Source organism: Mustela nivalis (assembly GCF_964662115.1).
Source record: "Mustela nivalis genome assembly, chromosome: 8".
Lineage (NCBI taxonomy): Eukaryota > Metazoa > Chordata > Mammalia > Carnivora > Mustelidae > Mustela > Mustela nivalis.
Window position 1 is genome coordinate 47,335,856 of NC_139027.1, and position 7,684 is coordinate 47,343,539.

The following is a 7,684-nucleotide window of genomic DNA, read 5'->3' on the forward strand; positions in this document are numbered from 1 at the left end:
TGGTACAGTCATATCCTTTTTTACTTAGTATTCCACAGTATGAATCCTCAAAGTAAGGCTCATTACCCCCCTATCATCCTCTGCTGTTCTCCTGCTTTTACTCATGGCCAGGGATGGCCCAGACCCTGCCTTTCTCCCTACCTCACCAATCCTGGCCATGCAAAGCTGCTGAGTACATCACAGTCCTCAGAAGACCTTTCCCAGTCTAAACCAGCTTTTCCTCCAGTTGCATTGAATTATATGCTAGTAAATTTTTCTTTTAATTCATTCTCTTCCATCCTCCATGTTATAGGAATTTCTAAGAGTTTTTGATTTAAGGATGGAAAAACAAATGAACAAACATCTGTTAAATAAAAATTTGTCCATTTGAGTGCTAAATTGTCATTTGAATGTTACCTTTGTCTATATGAGTATATCATAGTCATGCAAAAGACCTTGCCCAAGTCTAAACCAGCTTTGCCTCCAGTTGCATAAACTGATACGCTAGTGAATTTTTCTTTGCATTCTCCTCTCTCCACCATGTTATAGGAATTTCTAACAGTTCTTGTGAACAAACATCTGTTAAATAAAATCTTTGTCCATTTGAGTGCTAACTTGGAAGGACAGCAATTAAGACTCCAATTTCCATCTTGACTTTGAGTTCAAGGTATTTTTCAAAATTGTGCTTTAAAATAAGCTTTCTAGCAAAATGTTTTTAAAATAATGTCAGACGATGTTGACAGTTTTACTTTTTGATTAATACAAACTAATACTTAGATAATTGGTGTTTTTTGATTAAGAAGCAAGGCTGCATTTAAAAACAATAAGAAGGGTGCCTGGGTGGCTCAGTCAGTTGAGCTTCTGACTCTTGACTTTGGCTCAGGTCAGGATCTCCGGGTTGTGGGATCCAGCCTGGGGTCAGTGCAGAGTCTGCTTTGGATTCTCTTCCTTTCCTTATCCCTCCTTCTCTGCCTCTCTCTCTGCTCATGGGCTCCAGAATTCTCTCTCTGTCTCTTTCTCATTCTCTCTCTCTCTCTCTCAAGTGAATAAATAGGGCACAAGTGTGGCTCAGTTGGTTAAGCATCTCCCTTCTGCTCAGGTCATGATCCCAGGATTGAGCTCTATGTGGGGCTCCCTGCTCAGCAGGGCATCTGCTTCTTCCTCTGCCCCCCTCTTTCTTGTGCTCTCGCCCTCTTCCTCAAATGAATAAATAAAATCTTTTTTAAAAGCGAATAAATAAAATCTTCTAAGAAAATAAAATAAGGGGGCACCTGGGTGGCTCAGTGGGTTAAGCCTCTGCCTTCAGCTCAGGTCATGATCTCAGGGTCCTGGGATCGAGTCCCACATTGGGCTCTCTGCTCCGCAGGGAGCCTGCTTCCTCCTCCCTCTTTCTCTGATTGCCTCTCTGTCCACTTGTGATCTCTCTCTGTCAAATAAATAAAATCTTAAAAAAAAAAAAGAAAAAAGAAAAGAAAATAAGAACAATGAGTAAGAATGTTTCATTGCAGAACAGGGTTAAATAACATAATTTGATGAATTGATTTAGATTCATTACATTTCTTGTGTCTCCTTTTTATATTATATGTGCCTTCAGGCATTCAAATCAAAGAGGCAAAATTTATGAATGGGTGATTATTATTTTAATTCCTTCATTTAAGGAGTGAGGGATGAAATCAGGTTTGTAGGAATTGTCAATGTCACAGCTCAGTATAATTTCTCATTTGCTTCTTGGGAATGGGAGAAGCGGCTGAGCAATTCTGCTCCTCTGGGGCCAGCTGGGCTCTTGTGCCTGTGATGAACTTTGGTGGACTTTAAGGGACTGTGGCTAGTCTAAGATTACTCTGTGGCTCCACAGCACTTTCCATTCTCTAGTGATCTAGCCTAGACTTAATGTGGTGGTGGCTAATCTGGCCAGGATCCTAGGAACCTTGAGACACAAGAAGCATTGCTGCTGCTCTACTGGGCAAAGAAAATCACAAGACTAGCCAGTGTTTAAGGCAAGAAGAAACAGATACTACATTTTGATGAGAGGAGCTAGAAGAACTATGGTCCTTTGCGCAATCTACTGTGGCTGGTTACATGTAAAATTCTGAAGCTCTCACAGCAATGTGTTTTACTAGATGAAGAAAGCCGTTTGGCAATCAGGATGTGAAGAAAACGTGTAGAGATTATCAGGCAGGATTGACTGAGAGGGCCTGGTGACATCTGTGTTCTTGGCGTCAGTCGTTCTTCAGACCCAGTGGTACCCTTGCTCTTCTGTTTAGCTGCTAAATCCCTTTTTGTGTCTATGAGTCAATTAAGTCTCCCTTTTACCCAACTAACTTATAAATGGGCTGAGGTTCTGTCAGCTTTGATCAAGATTCCTGGAAAAAAGCCTCTAGCCAAATTTGTTTACATTTTCTTGGTCCCTGTCAATTCTTGTCACAGACTAATATAGCGAATAGAATAAAGGCTAAGTTATATGCTCATTTAGCTGTTGCCCTTCCTTTTTAATCTATTTTATTTCCAATAAACCAAGTGTCCATCTCCATTAAGCAATTCAACTATATTGAATTCCTCATCTAGATTTTTAGGATGGTACTTTTTAAACAGTCTGAGTAGTCAGGTACTACCCTTTAGTTCCGAAAATTAGAGACCAAATGTCATTTAGGAAATTGAAAATCAACTTTTTATGACTTCAATTGAAAGAACTCATACTGAAATGTGAACAATGTTCATGAAAAGTTAATAAATAAGACTAATGATAATGCATGGTAATTTTAAAATGATCAGGCTATTACACTACTTATAACTAATGTTAATACGTTTGAGAAAAGAGGGTAACGATATTGGAATTTCATGCTTACAACAAAACTGAACTTCAAAAGCCTTTCATGATCACATATATCAAGAGTCACATTACTCTCACATTAACTACACAGACACATTCATTTCTCATTTTAAATGTAATTATTATGGATATAAAATTATGGGATCTGATTCAATCTGTAGACTTTTGAAGCTCTGCACATCCCACTATACTTTTTTGCCCTTCCTCTCAACATTTAAACACATTCTCTTTCCTTCACTTTCCTCTTTGAATCATTTACTCTGTGAACCACTGAAATTCAGAGGAGTGTGTCCTTTCATTCTCCCCACAGCATGTTGGAAGAAAACCATATTCTAGGCAAAGTGTAAAAAACATTGTCAGAAATCCAGAACATCCACTAAGGTGTCCTAGCTTCTGAGTGCACAAAGTAGGACTGAGAGCCTCTGATAATGAGCCACTCTGTGACCCTTCATGTTCTCACATCTCTCAAATGGAAACTGTAAGACAAAAGACAGGGAACATTTCCAGGAAAGACACTGTCAGTGTTGAGTGAAACTAGAATAGGTTATGTCTTTCCAGAGTATTCTCAAGAAACAGGGAATGCTTTCGTAGTTATCTGAGATTTATAGAGGTAAATCATATGTCATTATTATGCCCATTTTCAGAGGACTCCCAGGAAACTCAGCAAGATTAAAGTGACTTATAATTAGTGATAATAATGGTTTTCCCTTTTGTAACCTACCTCAGATTTATTTATGAATATGCCTCCATAGAAGTTTATATGTCCCTATAAAGGTTTAAATTCAAGTTGAGTTCAAGTGTTCATATTCTTGAGAGAAGCAAATGACAGAATTTCAGTGTGGTAGATTTCCCCGGTGAGATCCCCTTCATTCCACGTACCACACCTATTATCTGTAAATAAAGTGCAGCTTCCAAAGCAATCAATGAGCAGCCAAGCATACAAAAGAGGCCATCTTTAAGTAGTGTTGTTGTGCTGTGCCCCAGAATGAGGTCTGTCAGAGAGCTAACGGAACACAGGGACCATTTGGAAAAGCTCTAAGAACACATTTACAAAAATATCAAATACACATTAAGGGGAACTGAAGGATACTTTGTTTTGACTGCTGGAAAGGAAACAATGATACACACAGGGACCCAGGTGGTTAATGTACTGTACATTATTACTATAAAGTACAAGACCTCAGTCTCTCAGCTCCTCAGAAACCACAAAATCAGTTGATTACATAGTGCCCCACAGACTAGACTTTAAGAGTAAATGAGCAAACATCTCAGATATCCTTTCAGAGCCTGCCAGTTCACATAGCTTTTGAATTCTTGCTATTGGACTGTTGGGCAGGAGGGCGCTTTACAATGTTTTTTATTCTGCTGGAGGTTCTAAGCCTACCTCAAATACAACAGAGAAAATGGCAGGTTCCCCTGTTCCTTGAAGTAAAAAATAAACTGGTTCGACTGCCATAGCAAAACAAATTTTCTAAGTTCAGAGATGATGGAATATATAAACCTGACGTGCTGTAGTTAATACAGGTCCCTTACCATTTGAATCAACTTTGTTTGCATATAAGTGCCATAGTTTCTTAGATATGAAATTGTTCTTTCCCACTTTATTCAATTTGAGGGACTTCATACTGAAAATTCAATAATGTTCCCGTAAGAGCTAATGGTTTCCATCTGTAGATTAAACTTGTTTTAGTAGGGTCTGTAGGACCCTATCTCACTTTGTATTTGTGATTCATCTTTGTTTGTAGATCAAGCAGGTTTGTAGGTGACCAGAGGAAGACTATCGCTGGGGTTACAAGACAGTGGACAAAACCAGAATCCATGCTTAATGTTTATTTTATTTATTTTTAAAAGATTTTATTTATTTATTTGACAGAGAGATCACAAGTAAGCAGAGAGGCATGGAGAGAGAGCGGGGAAGCAGGCTCCCCGCTGAGAAGAAAGCCCGATGCGGGGCTTGATCCCAGGGCCATGGGACCATGACCTGAGCCAAAGGCAGAGAGAGGCTTTAACCCACTGAGCCACCCAGGCACCCCCCACTTTTTTTTTTTTTAAGATTTTTTTTTATTTATTTGACAGAGAGTTCATAAGAAAGCAGAGAGGCATGAGGAGAGAGAGAGCTTAATGTTTATTTTTATTTTTTTAGTAATTTGGCTAATTTGGAGACAATAAGTCAACAAAGATTCTATGCGCAGTGAATGTTGCTGCCACTGGAAATAATTTGGTGATTTTTTTATGGCTTAGAGTTATATTATTCCACCTATTAACAATAAAAAAGCAAGAATGGTCTATGTGACTCTTAAGAAGGTCTTCATAAAATTCTTTCTGCTGAAATGTCACAACGAAGTAGTTTCATGTCTATGCTTTTTCAGAGTTTTGGTGACCCATGACACTAATCACAAATATCTCTACCTATCTGACACACAGTAAAATCCTATGAGGATACCTAAAATAGAATTTGCTGACAAACATTTCATGTCTGGACCTGAACTGATTTATAGGGAGAAGTCTATATAAGTGAGAAAAAAAGAAAAAAAAATAAACCTACTATACATTCAGGGAAGATCTAACTTTATATTTATTATCTAGTAATCCAACCATATTGTCCTATAATTTGTTCCTTGTTCTCACTGCCAGCACAGAAATTAATGTCCAATGTCTAAACATCTCTGTACCAATCACAAATTTGACCTAGTATGAATTTTTGTTCACAGATTTTGAGAGCAGAATTGTATATTCCAGACTATATCAACATCTTGTTTGATGAGAAATTATCTTTCCTTTACTATTTCCTAACACTAGCTGAAAATAGTGTTTGCCTCCCATTAGAAATCAAGGTGTTTCATCCAAAAAATAAAGAAATATACATTGGCTTAATTTCCTCACTCACTGAGAAAAACTGTATGATGTGAGTTAGGAAAAAAGAGAATAGTAAATGGAGGATGGGAATGTATCCAGCTGTTGCTGATCACATTAAAATAAAGTACAGTCTGACTATGTGCTTTGAATATTATTCAAGCATCTTTCATTGTGTTTTTCAATTTAAAAAAAAATCACAGGGAAACTCAGTAGACATATACTTATGAACACACACAAATTTGAAATGAAACTTTTTTTTTTTTTTAAGATTTTCTTTATTTATTTGAGAAAGAACGAGAGATAGCAGGATTGGGGAGAAGGGGGGGAAGCGGACTCCCCATGGAGCTGGGAACCCAATGTGGGACTCCATCCCGGGACTCCAGGATCTTGACCTGAGCTGAAGGCAGTCGCTTAACCAACTGAGCCACCCGGGTGCCCGAAGTGATACTTTTATGAAGCAACTTACTCATGAGACATTCCAATACTTTCTATTCTAGTTAATTCAATTTTTAAAATGTTTATCTGGATTCATTAAATTGATTTTATAACCTACTAATGAGTTGTGATCTTCCACAGAAAACGTTGCTTTAATCTCTATTTTTAAAAATGTGAGGAGGTGACTTTTAATAAGCACAGAGTTGTTTAAAACACAATTCTCGTGCAAACAGATAATGAATTCTTGTCAAAATTTTGCTTAACACATTAATGGGGATACCAGTGAGAAAACATAAGACCTACTTTGAAGAACATTTGAGGGATTTATACAGTAATAGGAAAAATGGATTCTTAAAATAAAGTGGCCAAGTTAGCCATAAGACTGGTTAACTTCCTACAGAACAATTAACCTGTAAAACCTTTGGGGTTTAACCTCACTCCCAAATTATAAAACTATAACAACAATATCTGTAGTTTAACCTAGAGAAAGAGTCATATATAGTCTAGTCAGGAAACAACAACCTATCAGTTATTTTAACAAAGCATTTTACATGAATTGTTGATTAAATACAGTGGTTGGGGCACCTGGTGGCTCAGTGAGTTGAGCATCTGACTCTGAATTCCAGCTCAGGTCAGGATCTCAGGGTCATGGGACTGAGCCCTCAGGCAGGCTCTCTGGTAAGCAGGGAGTCGACTTGAGATTCCCTCTCCCTCTGTCTCTGCCCCCTTTGCTCTGCCCCTTTGCCCCTTCTAGTGCATGCACACACCTACACTCTCTCTATCATTCTCTCTCTCAATAAATAAATAAAATCTTTAAAAACATGCAGAGTTATTAGCTAAGTTTATGCAAAGGCTAGAAATGCCAGAGTGTAACAGAGACAGCAATTTCAGGTAGTAACTGCCACCCTACCACCTGTGGGACTAAAGGACCAAATGGAGAGGTTGTAATTGTAACATTAGAGACTGCAGGAGGAGCTTTGTGGAGATACACCTCACATTTCCTTGGTGCTGAAGACTCTGCGGGGACATGGTGGGATCAAACGTTAGGAAGACTGTACAAACTGGAATGGCCGGCTACTGTGGGAAGGCATTGCTACAGCCAGTATGACGGGATATATTTGGGGTAGCTCCCTGGAGCAGGAAGAAACAGAGGCAGCCCACCATGGGAGCAGTCCCTCCAACTCCTCTACTCTTGACATCTTCCTCCAGTGGGCCCACTGTCTAACAGGGATAGGCAGGTCAAGAGGCAATGTGGTTTGCAAAGTCCCAGGTTGGCATGATAAAGCCAAGCTAGAGCAGGGGGTTGGAGCCGAGAGACAATAATTTAAACTGCCGCTAGTCTTGCCTGACAGGACAGTGACAGTGTTTGCAATTTTATCATCTGTGGACTGTTGACCAAGAGTGTCCGATCTGATCTAGTGCGTTATGAGAAATGCTCTAGTGGAATAGAATTAAGCAATCCTCATTTTCCTTTCTGAGCTTATGACACATTTTTCTTTATCGGAAATTTGTGGTTTAATAAAAAGCTGCATAGCATCGAAAGTACTATAATTTGGGGCTCCTGGGCGACTCAGTGGGTTAAGC

At 38.8% G+C, this 7,684-nt stretch overlaps 1 protein-coding gene across 3 annotated transcripts in view; it reads left to right on the forward strand.

Moving 5' to 3' along the window:
• The window catches only part of LRRTM4 (leucine rich repeat transmembrane neuronal 4), a 710,494-nt gene that overhangs the window by 701,508 nt on the left and 1,302 nt on the right, over nt 1–7,684 (forward strand). The gene's annotated exons all lie outside the window — the stretch shown is intronic.